This window comes from Pseudorca crassidens, chromosome 15 (genome assembly GCF_039906515.1).
Source record: "Pseudorca crassidens isolate mPseCra1 chromosome 15, mPseCra1.hap1, whole genome shotgun sequence".
NCBI lineage: Eukaryota > Metazoa > Chordata > Mammalia > Artiodactyla > Delphinidae > Pseudorca > Pseudorca crassidens.
Genome location: NC_090310.1, coordinates 36,515,661 through 36,536,126, shown reverse-complemented (window position 1 = coordinate 36,536,126; position 20,466 = coordinate 36,515,661). Strand labels below are relative to the sequence as shown.

The window sequence follows — 20,466 nt, the reverse complement described above, 5'->3', positions numbered from 1 at the left end:
GCTCCGGGACTGGCCTGGAGGCCTGGCGCTGGGGGAAGGAGCCCGAACGGGGCGGGGGCAAACACTTCTGTCTCCGCTCGCTGGAGACCAGGTCTGTGTGCCAGACGGTGCCTGGACCTGGAGAACGATGTAACTTGGTCTGGGCATGTATTTTTGCTTTGGGTCATAAATTCAAATTCCGGACAAGCCCACGTTTCAACGTCTTTTTCCTACTTGAGGGGCTGCCAAAGGACCTTCCACGACCAAGGGAAGGAAGGAAACCGCATCGGAGACTGAGCATGGGGACCGCGAAAGACCTGGGGTCAACACAGGTGTCCAGAGGGCGGTGCTCTAGACACGGGGTCTCTTCTTCAAGTTGGAAGAACGGCAATGTTTACATAGGTTTTATTATTATTCTCTGAGGCCAACAGATCCAGCCATTGAGAAGATGGCTTGTTACAGTTTCCAAGAGGAGGGGGCACGCCTCCACGTTGGGGGAGGGGGGCACAGGGGAAGCACCAGAGTCAGTCAGGAGGCGGAAGGAATGAGAAGAAAATGTGTGCAAAAGAGGCTTTATTGTGGTTTCACGAAAGGTGAAACAGGTGAGGCAGGGAAAACAGGTTTAAATGGGTTAGTTTGAATAATTTCACTGGACTCTGGGGCATAGGTGCTGTCCCTAGTTGTCTGTTTCCCAGCCTTGAGGTGATTCTGGCAGATGGGTTGTGGCCCAGAGTGTAAGAGTCTGATAAAACAGGTGGTTGTGGACTCTGGATTGGTTGGTTTGTATCTGAAATGCCTGCTGGCAGAGGAATTGTTTACTATCTCCTAGAATTGGCCAACCTTGGGAGGGGCATTCCCTCCAGAGTCAGCAAGGCTCCAGACATCAAAGAATCAGAATACAGAAAAGAAAAGACATGTGTGACACGGGCAGGGACTGAGGCTTTGGTTGAAATTTCAGGTCCCCCAATCTGGGAAGAGCTTCCTGATCCCAGGCCCAGGGGATTATGGCACAGAGCCCCTGCCAGACGAGCTGCCGAAGAGCCAGATCTTCCCAGAACATGCAGAGGGGGCAGGGGGCTGGTGGGCCTCTTCTCTGACCTAAACGCTTGGGTTTCTCCAGTTAAGCCCAGGGTCGTGCATGCTGGGTGCCCCTTTCATGCCTCCTGACTCTCAAGTCCCCTAGCAAGTGGGTTTCCTGCACAGAACCCCGGGCCCCACTTGGATGTCCAGGGAGGCCTCTCCCACCCCTGAGGCCTGGTGGGGGTCAACCGGGGTAACCAGGCTCCCTGGCCAGCACTTTCTTCTCCTATAGCCAGAGCCTTTTAAGACTCCCCTTTTCTTGAGGGGAAAGCACTACTGCCTCCACCAGCAGGTTATTTCCTCTGCAAAGTCCTGTGTCAGTGGTGTCCCTCCCTCAGGCCTGCCTTAACCCCCTTTGGCACCCGGTGTCTGCTGCCCTCTACCCATGCCCTCAGTCGAGGGCCTGCCTCCAGTTGGGCATTTGTCCAATGAACAGGAAGTGCGAACTGCAGAGGTAGGTCCCTGGGGAGGAGTTCTTACCCTCACTTTGGCTTCGAATCCCCGAGGAGCCCAGTTTGCTTTTTCTGGTCATTTTATGGCAGAAACGGAATCCCTGGCAGGGCTGGTGTGGGGTCAGGGCCTGTGAGGATGGATCATGTGGCAGGCCCAGGGGGTGGTGGACCCAGATCCCAGTTGGACTTGAGTGGCCAGATCGGGCCTGGACACTGAAGTCTGGTGTCTGGGTGTGCTCAGCGGACATGGAGGGGCCGTGACCCAGGTCACAGCAGTGGCAACGGCAACGCGGGGCGGGGAGTGTCCCCTGAGGGCTCCCTGAGTTTCCTCAACTTCCTCCATCCTTTTGCTCCCTACCTAAACCCCCTCGCCGGGGTCCCTTCCCAGCTGCTGTCTGCACTGGGACGCGAGTCTGGGGCTCCGGGAGGCAGTTCTCTGATCTGGACGGGGTGTGAGACTCGGGACCCCGCGGCGGGTATTTCCAGTGAGTGGCGTGGGGGTGGGGGTGGCGGTCCCGGAGGCGTCCGGGGAGCCCGCCACGCCAGGGGCGGGGGGCCAAACCCGGCTCTCAGCTTCACTCCGCTGCCCAGCCCTTAGCCCGGTGACGGAAGAGGGACCTGGGGACGTTCTCCTGAGCTGATCGTCTCAGTTTTCCACAGGCGGAGAGGAGAGTAGAGGAGCGGGACCCTCCAAAACTCGCATCGGGACTTGCCGACTTGGGAGTCTCAGAGTGTGCCAATGCTGAGCCTTCCCATCCCCCTCCTGTCCATGGAATCAAATCCTTCCCTGACATTCGTGGGGAAAAGGGAAACGATCCATGGATGAGAAAACCGAGACAGTCCAGACCAGTGAGGACAGAACCACGTTGAACTCAAGAGGAGAACAAATGACCCTCAGGAGGTGGCTCGTTGGTCTAGTGGTATGATTCTCGCTTAGGGTGTGAGAGGTCCCGGGTTCAAATCCCGGACGAGCCCCTCTTTTAAAGAGTAGTTGGGGGCTTTCCTGGTGGCACAGTGGTTGAGAGCCTGCCTGCCAGTGCAGGGGACGCGGGTTCGTTCCCCGGTGCGGGAAGATCCCACATGTCACGGAGAGGCTAGGCCCGTGAGCCATGGCCGTTGAAACTGCGCGTCCGGAGCCTGTGCTCCGCAACGGGAGAGGCCACAACGGTGAGAGGCCCACATACCGCAAAAAAAAAAGAGTAGTTGGGATGTGGGACACACCGCTGTCGCATTCACCAGATATGGACATGCCCACCCTGGTTTTCACCCTCGTCCTTCCTCACAGTGGTCTGGGCTCCTCTGCCCTGTAGGGTCACTCCTGTTTGAGTAACGATTGTGACTTGGAATCCAGTACACCCCTCACTCCCAAAGGAATATCATAGTATAAGTTGAGCTTTTTACACCACGTTGTCTTGCAGATGCACAGATAATAGTAGCAGCTCGCTCCATCGACTAAATAAACCAAAGGAGGAACTGGTGGGTGGCTTTTGTCTGGTAGCCAGATTCAAATCTTTGATGGACCCATTTCTAAGGTTCCTTTGGTTAAAGAAGTTGAGGAATCAAGTGGGTTCGCGGACCCACTGTAAGGAGGAGACTCCAGGCCTGTGAGAGCTTGGGCGGGGTGACTCATTGCGAACTGACAGGCTGCAGATGTGGCAGCGTCTGGACCCAGTTCGTCAGACTAGCCTTTGGTGCATTTTGTACCTAAACCGAATGCCAGGAATTGCTTAGAGATTCTGTCAAAAGAACGCCCAACGTGGGGCTCAAACCAAGGACCCTGAGATTAAGGGTCTCACGCTTTACCGACGAAGCTAGCCGAGCACCCATGCTTGGTAGACTGCGACCATGTTTGGAAAGTTGACTGGCTGTGGATAACCCAAAATGACTGGGCTGGGTAGGCCCCGGGGTCAGCGGGGACGTGGAGCACCATCGGGCGACCTGCGTGTTGAGAATGCCCGGAATTCGCGGTGTCCCCAGCCGGAGAGCAGCTGGGGGGGGAGGGGTAAGGCTCCACACTGACCGATGGACGGAAGGACAGACAGCGGCTCTGCTGCCCCCGGGAGCCCTGAGGCACGGATAGAACTCGGGGCGGGCCAGCCCGAGATGATCCTGCAATGCGCGGACACGCGGCCCGAAATGGGGCAATGATAAGGGACCCACCACTATATTTACGCAAACAAGCCCGTGAACCCAAAATAATTGTTAGACTTAACTGGATTCCACTTGTTCGCATAACTCCATCTATACTTCCTTTGAATTAGCTAAAAGAAATTTATTTTTATTTAAAAACTTATTTTGCCCCAACATTTCTTGGTCCGTCCTTTGGACGATCTTGAGTTGCTGGAACCAGCGACCTGGTGGTGGATTGCTGGAGGGGAATGGAGACCCCGTGGAGCCTGCCGCGACACCTACCCTGCTCACGCCCTCTGCTTTAGGATCCAGTCTCCCGGGATTCAGGGTCAGAAATGAGACGTCACTGGAGGGAGCAAGCGGATCCTTGCATGCCAGGAGTGAGACCCGGGAAGGTCGGGGCTGGGGCAACGCCGCCCCAGCCCCCTCCCGGCTTGGCTCTCCAGAACAGAAAGGAACTTCAGATACATGATGGACTGGGAGTGGGACCTAGGGGTTGCCTGCTCCTTCCCTACCCCAAATTCTGGAGACAGGGCACCTCGGAGAATCTGCTGAGGACTCAATGAGATTTCAGATTCCACCAACCTCGATGTGCGGACCTGGCTTGAATCCTGAATCTAACCAGCCAAATGCGGAGTGGAGGTTAGGAGGCAGCGGGAACCTGCATGCGTACTGAGCACGAGAGAACACTGCAGCATCACCGTTAATGTTGTTGGATGTGCACATGGCATTGCGAGTATTTTAGAACAAAGGACTTTATTTGTAGAGATATTTGGTGAAAAAAAAGGCAAAAAGCTTTTACGGGTGAAGCAATGCTATATGTGCTTTAAAATACGTCAGAAAAAAAGTAGAGGGAGATAGATTTCAAAAATACACGGGAATGGGCCGTGTCTCGCGCGCGCCGCCGTCATGGGAGCGGGCGGCGGGAGCGCGGAGCGGCCGGCGGTCCCTGCTCCTAAGGCGCGGGGCTGCGGCCTCGGGGCCTGCCCGCCGCCTACTTCCCGACGGTGGGGACCTTGAGGCCGCGCCCCCGGGCGCCGGGAAGAGCTCAGTCAGGTTGGCCGCTGTCTTACGGGCGGTTCCAGATGAGACCGCGTCCGCCGCCTTCCCGTCGGGGGGTCCCGCCCTCTGGGCCTGGTAGCCCCGCAGGCCTGTCCCCAAGTACCATCACGGTGGGGTCAGACCTCAACCTAGGGGTTTGGGGCGGACACCAGCGTTCGGCCCGTAACAAGATGGGAGCCGCATTTCCCAGAAATTCCTCTGGAAGTTCGAGTTTGCCGAGGAGAAATCCGGAGGCAGCCAGAAGTGTGGCCTTGAATTTCAGGGCTGCTCTCCAGGGAGCCTTCATGAAGCACCTGCTTCCCTGCTGCAGACGAGAGACAGGCGAGGGTTCTCCAGGGCTGGGGATGGCAGTGGACCCCCGCGAACTCCAGACCATCCGCCTCGGTGCTTGGGCTGAGGTCGTGGCAACAGTTTCCCTGACTTTCCTCCCCCACCTCATTCGGTGCAAGCCCCTGATTTCCCGTGACCCCAGACACCTATGGTCGCTTTACGTTTTCCTGATGGACCGTTGCTTGATTTGGTTGTGGGTTCTGGAAGGGCGGTAGATTCTATTTTTCCCAGTTATTGGCTTTCTTCCTTGATGTTGAACTTGGCCATGTGACTTCAAAGGCATCTGTAAAGTTATCAGAGCTGACTTTCAGGAAGAAAGTTTAAAAGCTGTTGTGAGGGTCACCCCTCCCCTTCCTGCCCACAGTGTGAGAACAGCATGTGCACAATTAGGGCTACTTTTTCACCCTGGACCCTGGAATGAACACACAGCCACAGCCAAGCTACAGCCACTGCAGCTGATAGGTAGCACCAGCATGAAATAACAGTTGTGATACTGAGAAAAACAACAACAACAACATGGGAATGGAGGAGGCTGTGGTGTTTGGGGGCAGGGGGTTATGTAATTCTGCTCGATTTTGTTGTTGTTGTTTTTTGAGAACTCTAACAATAAGGATTATTTTGAAAACTTTATTCTTTCATCAAAGAATGGAGAGGTGTGAGTACACCCTCTCCCAAAGTTTATTTTTTTAAAAAACCTACTGGAAATTTTCAGCTACTATTTCTTCTAAAACTATTTAGCCCCATTTTTCTCCTCTCTTGGGTCTTCAGTGACTCCAATATTATATATTTTGTTAAAGCCCTACAGATCCTTGAGGCTCTGTTATTTGGTTTATTTTATTTTTTAAGTTTATTTTCTCAGTTCTTCAGATTGGGCAACTTCTATTGTTCTGTCTTCAAGTTTACTGATTCTTCTGTCTTGTTCATTCTGCTGTTGCCCATCAATTAAGCTTTTTATTTTGGTTATTGTATTTTTCAGTTCTAAGTTTTCCATTTGGCTATTCTTTATATCTTCCATTTATTTGAGACTTTCACTTTTTAAATTTGTTCAAGTAGCTTGTAATTGCTACTTGAAGCATTTTTACCACAGCTGCTTCACCCACCTTTACCCTCCTTGGCAGATGGTTCCAACATTTGAGTCGGTGTCTCTTGTCATTTCTCCTTCAAGTTGAAATTGTCCTGGTTCTTAGTTTGACCAGTGATTTTCAGTTGCATCTTGGACATTTTCGGTATTACGTTATGAGATTCTAGATCTCATTTAAATCTTCTGGTTTGCAGCCTTCTCTGACTAGATGCCCCTCTGGTAGGGAAAGTGGGGGCTGCCCTGTTGCTGTCTGGTGCGGGCAATTCACACAGGGTGGGACCTCCTCACTGCTGGGCTGGAGTAGGTGTTCGTGGTCTCCACTAGGCCTCGGCTGATGCCCCCTGTCTGGGGGGAGAAGGGGCGCCTCTTACTGCTCCCCATGTGGACAAAGAGAAGGTTGGGACAACATGGATGTCCATCATTAGAGGCTGGATTAATGCAGCGCGAGGGTGCTGTTACTAGGTTCTGGGCCACCGGCTGAGGTGGCTCTGAGGTTTCTGTTCAGATCCCAGGAAGGGAAAGGGGAAGTGAGAAGAAACTGCGGCCGAAGTTAAGGGGTCCCCTTCGTGAGGTGCACGCTCAGGGCAGTCCTACCCAGCCTCCCAACTCTCCCATTTCGCCTCGTGGGAGTGGGGGGGGGGGTCTCTGGAGGCTCCCCTATCCTCCACTGGTCATTAACAACAGAAGAAGTGCAGCCCGGCGGCCAGAGCCTAGCTCACCCGAACACAGTTGGGGGCTTTCCCGGACCGGGGCCCAGGTGGAAGTTCCCCAATTCCCAGCCCAGCAGCGTCGGCTCGGCGCTCCCTCTGGCGGCCAGAGGGGAAAACCACCTGGGAGTGTTGAGCCTCAGCGGGATGGGCGGAGGGCGAGGTGTCCCAAGCTGAGGCTGTGGCCTCCGGCTGTGCGTGCAGATCTCTCTCCTTACCTCCCACTCCCTAAACTAATATGGAGCCCAAATTCAGGACTCAGATTCAGGGCTTCTGGCCCTTCCGATCAGGCTGGCGGGCTGGATGTGGGCGGTGGAGGTCGACGGGCCCTCAGAGCCATATTTTGTTCCCGCAGGAGTCCCTGGGCTGGGTACCCTGGGAGTTCTTGGGTTAAAAAGAAAAGAGAATGGGCTCGTCCGGGATTTGAACCCGGGACCTCTCGCACCCTAAGCGAGAATCATACCCCTAGACCAACGAGCCACAGTAGACCTGAACTTCTGACTGCCTATTCCAGCTTATCTTCACACCATTTCCCTGTGCAGCCTCAGGTCCCCGTTTTCCCCATTCCGAGCGGCCCCCGTATTGAGCTCGGATAAGTTCAGCTCTCAGCCCTCGAGAAGAGGATAGCGCAGTGTCGCCGCCCCTGTGAGCACCAGGTCTCGGAGGCTGACGCTCTGCGGGTCCGGGGCTCCCTTGTGCCTCTCCTAGTCCTGGGCTCGGCTGGCGTCTCCACGCCCAGAAGACTGATGCCTCCACGGCAGGGAAACTTGAGGGTCCTTTCTTCTCTCTACAGCCCAAGGCTCGGGACAGAGCTAGAGGCATGGTGCCTGGATTCCTCCGTCCTGACGAGCCCACGTGCGACGCAGCTGTCGCTCTCCTCCACTGGAAGCAAATTGGGATTCAGAGAAATGTGCGTCTCGTGAGGCTTAGGGACCAGGCGCACCGGTCACCTCAGAGGACCAGTTAGTGTGGCCGGGGCCTTTCCCGGGGCCCTCCCGTAGGAGCCTCCATCCCTGAGCTGGTGGCCTTGTCCACAGCCCCCACCTCTCCCAGCCCCGGAGGATCTGTCCTCTCCAGAGCTCTGCAGAGGGTCCCCAGCCCGCTCTTCCCTGTGCATCCCAGCGCCAGCACTAAAATGTTCAGAAGAGCTCATGCCTAGATCCCGATGGGCTTTCTCACACCTGAGATACTACCCTCGCGTGTCCCTCTTGCTCCTGCGACCTCGGTGACCCTGCTCTCCACCGAGCATTCTGGCTCCGTTCTGCATTCATCCCACAAACCCCCTGCGCCGGATCCTTAGCCAGGCCCCGCGCTGAGAACTCTGCAGGGACAAGATTTGTGGGGACCAGCCCCACCTGGAGAGGCCGTGATCTTTGAGCACGGAGAGGCACACACCTGGAAGGGAGGGGTCACGGGCTGGGGCAGGGAGGCTGGTTCAAGTCCTGACACAGGGGCAGAGTGAGGAGGGGGAGATGGGGGAAGGGCAGAGTGGGTGGGGTTGACTGGAGTGCACGTTGGAAGAGGGGCTGCTGCAGGGTCGGAGGGTGGAAGGAGGGGAACCACACAGCCTTGTTGTGGGGGGAAGGCCCATGGCCAAATGGGGTCTCGCAGGCCTTTTAAGCCAGAGATTGTGAGCCCCAGCTCCACCCGGAGCAGGGACTGCGTGTTGGGTCTTGGAGAAGGTTTCTGTTGCCCGGGTTTGGGGCAAATGGAGCTCCAGCTTTGGACATTGGCATAACTTAGCTCCTCCTACAGATCCCCGAGGCTGTGATGAGGGTGTTCTGGTTAATTTGCTAAGGCTGGGCTGTCATCCTTGGCACTGTGGGGGGCTGGGAGGGGGTAAGAGGCTCCTCATTCAGTCTAGCTCTTCTGACTTTTCAGTAGCGGCAGCTTTTCTAGAGTCTGAGACTTTGTGGGGAAGTAGTGGGAGGTCAGGAAGAGAATCCCACCCAGGATCGGTTTTCCTAGCTGAGCAGGAATGGTAAACGATGTGCCCCTGCCCCAGGGACCTTCTGGACAGATGAACCATTGTGGGTGGGACCCAGGAGAGGTTCGGATTTTTCCATTATATTCCCAAGACATTGGTGGTCTTGGGCAGGCTGTGGCTCCGTGGAGTCACAGAGGCGAGGACTCTACAACGGGGCAAACAGAACTGGCCAACGAGCCCTCCCCTCTGGGACTTCGTGGGCCTCTCTGTGGCCCTGCACACAGATCCGCAGAGGAGTGGGAGGGGGCTGATTCTCTGGGTCATTTTAAAAGAATTGGAGCCATAAATAGGCAGGGGCTCAGTACTGAGTTAGGATCTGGGTTTATGCAAGCAGAGGGAGTGTCAACCCAGGCTCCCCTGATCCTCGAGAGAGGCTGTTCCTTGCCCCCATCCTCACCCCCCAAGGACCACCCTGAATGACCCCGACCCAGGGCTGTGGCTAATGGCCCCATGCCAAAAATTCCACTTTAACACCAGGTGAAAGATTCCCTGTCCGCTGACAGCTGGCTGAGAATGGGGGGCAGGGTGGGGGCGTGGTGCCGGGTTTGGATGTCCAGAGTCCCAGTCAAGGACTGTGTCCGGCCTCCAGAAGGTCGACTCCGGGGACGGCTGCACCTTTGCCATTTTTTGCAGGACCTGCCTTTGGGACTCTGAGAAGCTGGGCGTCAAAGATTGTTCTTGTCCTTGCTTGGCTAGCTCAGTCGGTAGAGCATGAGACTCTTAATCTTAGGGTTGTGGGTTCAAGCCCCACGCTGGGCCCAACTTTTGCCAAGCTGGAGTGAGGGAGTTCAGATTCTCTCCTGTAAAGCAAGCATTCACGGAATCCTAGCCAGACCAATCACAAGACCCTTGGACAAATTCCAGGACCTCGACACACCATTACCTGAGCTAGGGTTACAGACCATCGTGGAGCTCCGGAGAAGGCATGGGACCTTTGCTTGGTGAAGGAAGGATAGACAGGGTGAAGTGGGTGAAGACACCTGTGTGGTCTTTTTTTTTTTTTTTAATGATTGTTTGACCTCTTGGAGGGGCCTGCTGGCTAGGAAGAGACTGCCAACCCCAGGGTCAGCTAATTCTAGAGAAAGTAGACAGTTTGCAAACCAACCAATTTCCAGTCCACACCCTGACCCAACTCCTTATCTAACTTTCACACACCAGGCCAATATTTCCCCTTCCCCAAATCACCCAGGGCCAGATATTAGACCCCTAGGGACAGCCCCTACACCCTAAAACCCACTGAATTATTCAAACGAGCCAGCCACTGTTTACCACACTCTGCCTTACTTTTCCTGCGGAAAGGATTTGCCCGAACCACAGGAGGCTCCCAAGGTGGTCGTCGTCCACCCTGCGGCACTTTGGGGATCAACAGGGAGAGCCAGAATCCTCTATCATCGGAGCTCTCTTCTCCTAGCCGCAGGCTGGCAGCCCTGGAGCCCGGCGCAAAAAGCGGAACCTTCCCCTCCTTCCCCCCTGTTCCTCCTCCCCTAGAGATTCTAGGGCAGGGGCCCCACCGTAGGACCAGGGCCTACTTGATGCCGGTCCCCTGCCTCCTGCCTGCTCCCCAGCCACAATCCACAGCCCCACGGCTGTCAGCCTGAGGCTCGGGTTCCCCTGGAGAGTAAGGTGCTCTCCGGGTCACCCAAGCCTCCCGTCCCCGCCCTTCCCCCACCCCCACATTTCTGCTCTTCACTCCCCTGGGGCAAGAATCTATCCCCTGTTGTGGTCCAGGAATCGATCTCCTCGGCCCTGTCCGGGCTTAGCGGACCCTTCTTTCTGCCCCTGCCGGTCTGGGTTTCCTGGGTCTCCCCGCTGTGATTCCAGTGCTCCTCCCCGTCCACTTCGGGATAAATCCTAGTCGCGGGGCGATGGGAATAGTTGTGAAGGAAGCACTGGAAGATAGTTCACTAGGGAGGCTCGTTGGTCTAGGGGTATGATTCTCGCTTCGGGTGCGAGAGGTCCCGGGTTCAAATCCCGGACGAGCTCAAGTTGTGTGTCCCGATTTTTCACTGTTTTAAAGCTCGGGGATGAGAGACCGAGCCTAGAGACTCATCCGGCCATGCGTATTGCGCTCTGCTCCAGGCCCACCCCTGCTGACCCGGGACCCCGCGCCCCCGCGTCCCTCCCCTCCTCCCCAGCCCGGGGAACCTAACCGCAGAGGTCCAGGCAGCCCTTGAACTCCCCAGTCCCCAAAAGCAGCTTCGTTGTGTTCTTCGATCAGGGCAGCTCTTCCCCGGCTGGACACTGGTTTCCTCCGGCTGGTCCGACTGAGATTGCTGCTTTAAGTGTAAAAATACGCATTGGCTTTTGAAGGCTTTGTTCAAAAAAAGTAAGAAGTCTGAGTATGTGTTGAAATGATACTTTGGATATATTGGGTTAATTAAAATACATTACACTTAATTTTACCTTTTTACTTGTATTTTTTAAATCTGTGGGAATTCCCTGGCAGTCCAGTGGTTAGGACTCCGCGCTCTCAATGCCGGAGCCCCTGGTTCGATCCCTGATCCGAGAATTAAGATCCTGCAAGCTGTGTGGTGAGGCCAAAGAAATAAAATTAAATTAAACTTAAAGACTTAAAAAAAGATCTGCTGGTGGTTGGGAGTCCGCCTGTCGATGCAGGGGACACGGGTTCATGCCCCGGTCCGGGAGGATCCCACGTGCCGCGGAGCGGCTGGGCCCGTGGGCCGTGGCCGCTGAGCCTGCGCATCCGGAGCCTGTGCTCCGCAACGGGAGAGGCCGCAACGGCGAGAGGCCCGCGTACTGCAAAAAAAAAAAAAAGATCTGCTGCTAGATGAGTTTAAATGACAGATGTGGCTCGTTTTTGTGGCCTTCAACAATGGACTGCGCTGGGCTAGAGACATGACTTTTGTTGTTGGGGACAGAGGTCCCAGGTCCAAATGCTGACCGAATCCGTAGTTGTAAAAACATTCCCTTCTGTTTTAGACCCTGTAGCGGGGGGAGGGGGGGGGTCGCATTCCTCCCAACCCAGGCTCTGGACTCAAGACATTTAGCCCTGTAGGCCGTAATTTCACCATCTGTTAAAGGGGGACAGTTTTGGTTCAGAACAATTTATTTAAAAGACTGTCCTTTCCCCCACTGCTTTGTAGTGCAAACTTTCACAAATCAAGAATCTGAGTACGTGTGATTCTAATACTGCGCTGCTTTGTTCCATGATCTGTTTACCCTTGTGACCAAAATAACTTCGGTTCATAATAAATCTTGGTATTCAGGAGTGTAAATCTCCGAAATTTGTTTTTGTTATTGTTGGTCATTTGCACTTTCATATAAGTGTTAGAATCAGCTTGTCAATTTATACAAAAATAGTGATTGGGATTTTGATTGGTCTAACATTGATTCTGTAGGTCAGTTGGGGGTGATTTGATATCATTACAATAATGTCTTTCAACTCATGAACATGATGTATCTCTTCATTTATCAAGGTCTTCTTTAATTGATCATAATAGTGTTTTATATTTTTCTGAAATAGGTCTGGCGCATCTTTCATTAGAATTTTTGCTAGGTATTTGATTTTGTGGATGCTATTGTAAATTATATCACTTTGAATATAATTTTCTATGTTTTGCAGTTACATAAAAATACATTTTTGTATATTAATCTTAGATTCAGTTACATTACAAAACTCATTATTTTTTTATTATTTTTAATCTGTAGGATTTTCTACCTATTCAGGCATGTCCTTTGTGAATCATGGCAGTATTGTTTAATTATTTCCAATCCTTACTTATACCTTTTAACTACTTTTCTTGCCTGATTGCACTAAGGCCTCTAATAAGATGTTAAATTGAAATGTGATAGGAGGCCTTCTTGTTTTGTTCCAGAATTCATAGTGAGAAGCTTTCAAAATTCTTCCATTAAATATGTTTGCCATCTTTTAGTTTAATAGTTATTATTTGTCAGTTATTATTGCTATGTAACACTCTCAATTGTAGTGGCATAAAGCAATATTTTATTATGCTCATTGATTCTGTGGGTCAGGAATTCAACAGGGAAGAGCAGGTATAACTTGTGTCTGTTAAATTTGGGGCCTGGCTGCAAAGACTTGAAGTCTAGAAACATCTGGAGGCTCCTTTAACAACACAGCTGTCATATGAACTGAAATGAATCAAAGACTGAGCTCAGCTGGTGCTGTGGAATGGAACATCTGCACATGACCTCTCCATGTGGCTTGGGCTTTCTCACAGCATGGAAGATTCAGGCTAATTGAATTTCTTACCTGGCAACATGGAACCCCATGTATGTGTTCTACTGAACAAGATGGAAGTTGCATCCCCCTTCATGATTCAACCTTGGAGGTTCTACAGTGTAACTTCTGCCATACATTATTGTATGAAGAAGTCACAGCCCACTGAGGCTCAGGGAGAAGAGACACAGATGCCACTTCTCAGTGGAAAGAGTGTCAAATAATTTTGTGGTCATTAAAAAAAGTTTTATTCAGACTCACAGATATAGAGAACAAACTAGTGATTACCCGTGGGGAGAGGGCAGGGGGGAGGGGCATCACAAGTGCAAGGAGTTAGTAGGTAGAAACTATTATGTACAAAATAAGCCACAAGGCTATATTGTACATCACAGGGAATATAGCCAATTTTTATAGTAACTATGAATGGAGTATAACCTTTAAAATTTTTTTTAAATTTATTTTTGGGTCTTCGTTGCTGCACGTAGGCTTTCTCTAGTTGCAGCTAGTCGGGGGCTACTCTATGTTGTGGTGCGCGGGCTTCTCATTGCGGTGGCTTCTCTTGTTGTGGAGCATGGGCTCTAGGTGTGCTGGTTCAGTAGTTGCAGCTCGTGGGCTCTAGAGCGCAGGCTCAGTAGTTGTGGCCCACGGGCTTAGTTGCTCTGCGGCATTAAAATTGTGAATCACTATATTGTACACCTGTAACTTATATAATATTGTACATCAATTATACTTCAATTTTTAAAGTTTTGATATATAATAAATTGTATACATTTAAAGTGCACAATTTTATATGTTTTGACATTTGTGTACACCCAAACCGTCACTACAGTCAAGATAATGAACATATTCATCATCCTCAAAAGTTTTCTCATAGCTCCTCGCTCTCTCTCCTACCCCTCAACATCAGTTTGCTGAGAGTTTTTTTAAAATCAGGAATGGAGGTTGGAGTTATCAAATGCCTTTACTGCATGTATTGAGGTGATCATATGGTCGTTTCTTAGTCTATAAGATGTACATTGATTTTTAAATGTAAACATTCTAGATAGATAGTTTAAAAATACATATCAGAACTTTAAAGATATTGCACCTCTGTGAGATGCCCCTCACCCCCCAGCTAGCCTCAGTGGGTTCAGCCCCAGGTGGCCCCAGCTCCCTTGTTTCCTCACCTTCAAGGGTGTAAAGAAACACCCGTCCCCTAACCTCGGGGGTCCTAGAAGGTGCAGCTCTCAGAGATGTGGCTGACAACAGTTTTTGCCAACAGAAGCCACCCCAGCATAGCAATGCCAAAATTGTGAGTGAATACCCCGGGTGGGACTCGAACCCACAATCCCTGGCTTAGGAGGCCAGTGCCTTCTCCATTAGGCCACCGGGGCGCACTACCTGGTAGCTGGCTTCCCGTCCAGGACCCGCCCCCTTCCACTCTTCCGGCGCCCGATGTCTGTTCCAGCATTTTGCTGTGCTGGTTGCTTTATTTAGGGCCCATCTTGGACACCCCCGGGCCCGGCCCCGTTGGGTCCTGGGGCCTCCCCAGCTCATCGGCCGCTCAAGTCCCCGCCGCGCCTGGTGGGGATGGAGGAGGGAGCCGGGCCGTTGGTGGAAGCCGCCCTGCGTGTGCATCTCCGGGACTGGACCCCGGACCCCAGAACACCGAGCCTAACTTCACCCTCCCTTTGGAGGTATCGGGACCGAAACTTCCCCCAGGTTCCCTCCCCTGGAGCGGAGAATCCCGCCTCTGCCCCAGATGGGGGAGCCAGGGTGACCGAGTACCGAGAGCCCGCATCTTCGTTCTGGCTTTTTGGTTTAAGGGTATGGTGCTAGCCTTGGGGGAGTTTTCAGACCCTGTCTGTTTCAGGTGGGGCAAACCGGGAAGGCTCCGAAGCCCCCTCCAGGAGGAGGAGCTTCACCAGGTCTCCCCTTTTTAGTGCCCAGCACAGGGGAGGCGGTCGCTTCGGATTTTTCCAGCTGGAGTAAGTGTCCCTCACCCTCCGCTCGTCTCACCTGGAGGCGAGGCAAGGGGGGACCGCGGGACCCTGTTGGGAAGGACCCTGGGACTTGTGGACAAGGACCGAGGTGGGGGTGCGGGGAGAGCTCGGAACCTCTGCACTTGTCCTCGGACCGGCGTGGCACCTTGTCCCACGACGACGCCCTTGAGGCTCGGACCCAGGACCTGGCCCCGGGATCATGCTCAGGAAGAGAGAGGAGGTCGCAGCTCCTCGGATTCCGGGCATCCAGACTGTGGACTCAGCGACCTCAGACCTCAAACCACCCCACCGGAGCACGCGACAAAGGGGACCCGGTTTGTCTGCGGCGGAGGCTCCGGTGAGTGGGCCACTGTCCAGGGATGGGACCCCGACATTCCTCTGCGGCGCTGGAACTTGGGCCACGAGTGGGAGTCTGAGCTCCAGGATTCGGCGCCTGTACTCGCCTGTGGGACTTAAAGGATGGGAAGAAAAAGGGTAGGAGTAGCCAGTCACCTGGGCCCCACCTGCACTTGCACTGCCCTCTACTGCTCTACTTGCATCTGCTCCTCTACTGCCTGGGGTCTCCCTGCCTCACTCATACCCTTGAGTTGGCTTGTGTGGGTCGATAGGGCCCCCTACATCTTCACACTAAAGGAGACTCACATTCTACTCCTCTCTATGGGTGGGTGGTAGGGTTGTCTTACCGCAGGGAATGCTCCAAGTGAGGGTGCTGGAGGGGAAAGCATCCAAACCTGGGGATCGGGAGGAAAAGAGGCCAGGTCGACGGGGACACCCATCCAGGAGGCAGGGTCCTAACATCCCATTGCCCTTTGACTGAGGATCTGTGGTCACACTCCTGCTCCTAGCAGAGGAACAGGCTTGGATTTCAAACCACCCTCAGCCTCCTCCACTGCTGCCTCTGTCTCTGCAAGCAAAGGGCCTCAGAGCAGCCCTGACCCCAGAGCCCAAGGAACTCAACCAGTCTGCTCCTCCCGACCACCCTGGGCCAGAGCCTGAAGCCTGGTAGGGACCCACACCTGTATCCTGGTCTCTGGAGGCTCCCAAGGCATGGGAATTAGGTGGAAGGAGCTGAGGACCCTCCCTGGTCTACCTGCCTCCAGGGCACCAGGCTCTGCCTTCCTCTTAAAACACCCCCTTACCCCCCTAAGGCTGCTGCCACTGTGGATGCAGGGTGGGTTGCTGAACTGAGGCTCTTATCTCAGGGATGTGGTCTGTACCACACCTTGGACCTGTCTTTTACGGCTCTGGACTTTTGGGTTTAACTGAGGCCTGCACCCAGATACTCTTGGGCTCCCAGCATGAGTAAATATTACTATCTCATTGTGGAGACCAGAACAACCTGGAATCCACAAAATAAAATAACCCATAGGACACCCCAAGATGTGGCCTCCTGGCCTTTTCCAGACATGCTCTGTTCAGACCCACAGGAGAGAGCTGGGCCCCCCTGGGGAGCCCTGTGCAACACCCTGGCCCCTGCACGGGTGGACAGAGGAGGCTGGGAGCCCAGGTGACAGAGAGGATAGTATAGGAATAAGGAATAGACATGTTTAAAATAAAACCTGACCCCAGCATCAGGGGCCAGATTCTCTCTTATTTTAGGGGCCAATTTCTACCCTCCCCTCTCAAATGCAGGCAGCCCCACACCTGCTGCACCCACCTTCCCTGCCCCAGCCCTGAGATGCTTCTCTCCAGGGATTCCTCCCAGCATCCAGGAGACCCTGTTGCCATTCACAGTCTTACCGTCACTGGTTCTGTGGGCAAGTTGGTACTCAGTGTATCCCCAGCCTCAGCTCAAGGCCTGGCTCAGCCAATGGTTGTCAGAAGAATGGACAATACAGTCCCCACCTAACAGGGAGCAACACCACTTCCAAGGAAGGAAGAGAGGCAGGGGAAGTAACTGACCTTGATGGATTTCTAGGGGTATATGTCTAGCTTTAGGAGTGAGAAGCCCTGGATTCAAATCCTGGACAAGCCCTTCCCTTGCACTCAGGACACTTTTGTGGTGTGGATGGAATGGTGGGCCCTGATTCTAGGTGCCTTACGTTATGATGGAGAGCAAAGGGGTTGAGACAGGAGAAAGTGAAGAGAGGGGTTTCTGGAGCCGGAGCCCTGCCCTCTCCCCTCGTTGTCCAGGTCTCACTTTGGGATACTGTGGGCTGACCCATGTCCCTGACCCATGCATCCATACTTCCGTGCACAGACTCCATCCCTGAACCTCAGTTTCAGGAGAATTCTGTGCTTCCTGGAGAGATCCTGAACTGGGAAATCTCCACGGCCAAGTGGCTTGTGGTCTGGGGTCTTGAGCCTCCCCATAAGTGTGGAAGGTCAAGGACACAAATCCTGGGCAGTTCCTTTAGGGTTGAAGGAGGGTTGCAGGACCAAGCTCCTCTATTCCTCATCTGGACTTCACAGATCTGGACCCACCAAGCCTGGGCTCTCAAGGGCCTCAGTTTACCCATCTGTAAAGTGGGGATAGTAGCAGCTCATGTCTCAAAGATTTGGTTGGGATCTTAAGTTACTTAATTTTTTGGTAAAGCATTTAGAACAGTGCCTCAAGACTCCTGCCTGAGTTTCCGGCCTGTCTGCCCACCCCAGGCCACCCCAGGCCACCCCAGCCACCTCCCTGAGCAGGGCAACTCTGGGCTGGTGGAAGCCCAGGTTTTCTCCCTGAGGCCCCTCCCAGTTCCCGGGGCCCCTCTTGCTTCCCCACCTCACACTCCTCCCCACCCCTTTGGGCAGGAACCTGAACAGTCTTGTCCTAGATTGGCAACCCCTAGCTCTGGATCCTAAGGGCTTGCTCCCATCAGGTGATCCAGCTGGACTCGGAGTCAGGGTTCAGCAAAATATTTCAAGGGCAGGAGGAATCCACGGGTCAGGCCTGCTTTCCGTCGCTCTGAGGAAGAGGCTGGGTTCCCACATCCCTGGAGCCACCTCAAGCTGTCGCACCCACCTCCCCTGGCCTCAGGATGGTGCAGGGACCCTGGCCTCAACAGGTGGGCCTCAGGCGGTGTCAAGGCCCAGAGAAAGACCGGATTCAACTCAGCGACCGGCGCCATCCAGGATCTCAGACTAACTTTTGGGGTTGGGGTTGAGGGCAATGCGTGCAGCTGAAAACGTCCATGATCTGGAACAGACCCTGACATCTTCCTGAGCCAAGACGCGACTTTAACCTAGATATTCAGCAACAGCATCTATGTGGGTCCCTTGTCATTTTCGGACCGTGGGGCCACGAGTCCCGGGATCAGCTCGGGCGCGTCAGCCCTGAGTTTTGTCCACGCCGCAGGGCTTCCGGCGGCTGCTGAGCCGCCGGCCGTTCGTCCGTCCGTTGGTCAGTGAGGCGCCTCACCCCCAACCCGGCACAGCTGCTCCTGGCCTGTAGACGCCGAGGATTCCAGGCAGTCTAGACCCACAGAATGCCCTGAGGGGATCCATGTCCCCGCTGACCCCGGGACTTGCCCCATCCAGTCATTTGGGAATGGTCCACAGCCAGTCAAGTTTGAAAACTTGGCCGTAGTCAACTGGTCACAGTTGCCCGGCTAGCTCAGTTGGTAGAGCATGAGACTCTTAATCTCAGGGTCGTGGGTTCGAGCCCCACGTTGGGCGGGCCTTTTGGCGCCTATTGTGGATTCCAGTCCCACATGGGTTGGTTTTCTGCTCCCAGCTGTCCACTCCCGACTAAAATGTGCCCTGTTAGAGGCACAGTGAGCTGAAACACAGAAATTCCTGCTCACCGGAGGAATCCGGGCTGGGTCCTGCCCTCGGAGTTGTCTGCTCCTTTGTAGAGGGTGGGGCCTCTCATGGCAGCTTCTAGACTCTCAGGACAAGGCAAGAACCAATGCTCTTTAAGGCTGACAAGGGTTTTCCTCCTCGGGAAAAACTGTCCCCAATTAAAATACAAGAAAGTGTGAAAACCTGGGCTTCTCCAGGAATTTGACCCTCTTGTACCTAATCGAGAATCATACCCCTGGACCAATGAACCATTCCACCTAACCTCCTCCTCCTCTCGCTCAGAGACACTGCTCCGTTGAGGGAGAATTTGATCCAGGTGTCTATCAGGTAGGTGTCGATCAAGTAGAGGAATATAGGGCTGTTCAGTAGTTCCAGTGTCTGTTTTGCCTCCCTCCCTGACGAGGCCCAGGAGTAGATACCCGTGAGTGGGGCCGCTTGCGGGCGAGCTGTTCACCCTGGAACAGGGCTGCGAGTCTCCTGCCTCCATGTGTAATAGGAAAGCCGTGGTTTCAGGGGCCTCCCGAGAAAGGAGAGGCGCAGCTGCGCGGTCTTCCTCTGGCTCCCGCCGCACTTGGAGCAGATAATCTAACCCTCGATCTGAAATCTGACAGCGGCTGCGAACCCGCGAACCCACTGAGTCGGATTCACAGGTGCGCAAGCTAACAACTGAGCTATCGGGGCGAGCTTCACATAAGTCACCTGTAGAAGGGCTGAGAGAGAAAAGAAAAAGACTGATGTGGCGGCTCGTTGGTCTAGGGGTATGATTCTCGCTTTGGGTGCGAGAGGTCCCGGGTTCAAATCCCGGACGAGCCCTACTCGTTTCCCGAGTTCAAATCCCAGCAGCGCCCTCTCTTTTTCTTTTTCCTTTCAGCGTTTTCAGCGGAAGACGGAAGATCGACCAGTGGAGGCGTCAGGGAGATGCAGACGGCTTCCTCTGAGAGTGGGATCGGAGCGCAAAGGAGATGACTCCGGCAAACAGCAAAGGAAAGTGCATTATTGGTTGCTCTAGGGGTACACGTCTTATGGCTCGGGATGGTCGCTGCTCAAGTCGCAGGTGAGCCCTACTCTTACTTAAAGTTGCGTTTTAGTGGTGGGGAGAGGGAGGGAGAGAGAGAGAGACAGACTCCCGGGCTTCCGTGGGCAGAACTTCAGTGTTGGGTCCTGCGCTCGGCCCCGGGGCTTCCCAGATGAGAGAGCGAAGAAATGGCGCCACGTATCCAGAGGGGTGGGGGAATGGTTGAACATCTGGGAAGGACGTATCCAGAGGGGTGGGGGAATGGTTGAACATCTGGGAAGGACATATCAACTGCAGAGCGTGCCCCAGAACCCGACCCCCGACTCCTGGACGCGGCTCTCGCTGTTCTGAGGGCAGCGTCCTCTTGCTGCCCAACAGGACCGGAGGAACCTCCTCCTTCTCCCCTTGGTGAGCTGGGAGGGGCATCGTGACCCGCCCAGGTGTGGGGTCTGGTTGGTGAGCTAACCCGCATCCCTCTAGGGGGCCAAGCCCCCCCCCCCCAACCAGGCCATCCTAGGACATCCGAGGCCAGGACCGTAGCTGGCCGGCTGATTCAGTCGGTAGAACAAAGCGACTCTCAAAGTCACCCTCTCAGGTTGGAGGCCCCACGTGCTCGCTTTCTTGGTTTTGATCTCACCGTGGCGGGAGCTGGGAGCGGAGCCGGTAGAAGCGGGAGCAGCGAGGGGAGGTAGAGGCGGTGGTGGCCGTTTCCTCCGTGCACTCCGCAGGGGTTT

At 54.1% G+C, this 20,466-nt stretch overlaps 7 non-coding genes across 7 annotated transcripts; 5 read left to right on the top strand and 2 right to left on the bottom strand.

The window, feature by feature from the left end:
• The first annotated feature begins 2,414 nt into the window (after positions 1-2,414).
• TRNAP-AGG (transfer RNA proline (anticodon AGG)) lies at positions 2,415-2,486 on the top strand. Its single transcript has one exon. It is a non-coding gene; the product is annotated as a tRNA-Pro (tRNA).
• A 4,743-nt stretch (positions 2,487-7,229) lies between these two features.
• TRNAP-AGG (transfer RNA proline (anticodon AGG)) lies at positions 7,230-7,301 on the bottom strand. The gene has a single exon. It is a non-coding gene; the product is annotated as a tRNA-Pro (tRNA).
• Positions 7,302-9,494: 2,193 nt separating this feature from the next.
• Positions 9,495-9,567, top strand: TRNAK-CUU (transfer RNA lysine (anticodon CUU)). Its single transcript has one exon. It is a non-coding gene; the product is annotated as a tRNA-Lys (tRNA).
• Positions 9,568-10,719: 1,152 nt separating this feature from the next.
• TRNAP-CGG (transfer RNA proline (anticodon CGG)) lies at positions 10,720-10,792 on the top strand. Its single transcript has one exon. It is a non-coding gene; the product is annotated as a tRNA-Pro (tRNA).
• Positions 10,793-14,306: 3,514 nt separating this feature from the next.
• On the bottom strand, positions 14,307-14,379 carry TRNAR-CCU (transfer RNA arginine (anticodon CCU)). Its single transcript has one exon. It is a non-coding gene; the product is annotated as a tRNA-Arg (tRNA).
• A 4,139-nt stretch (positions 14,380-18,518) lies between these two features.
• TRNAK-CUU (transfer RNA lysine (anticodon CUU)) lies at positions 18,519-18,591 on the top strand. Its single transcript has one exon. It is a non-coding gene; the product is annotated as a tRNA-Lys (tRNA).
• Positions 18,592-19,458: 867 nt separating this feature from the next.
• TRNAP-UGG (transfer RNA proline (anticodon UGG)) lies at positions 19,459-19,530 on the top strand. Its single transcript has one exon. It is a non-coding gene; the product is annotated as a tRNA-Pro (tRNA).
• The last annotated feature ends 936 nt before the right edge of the window (positions 19,531-20,466 follow it).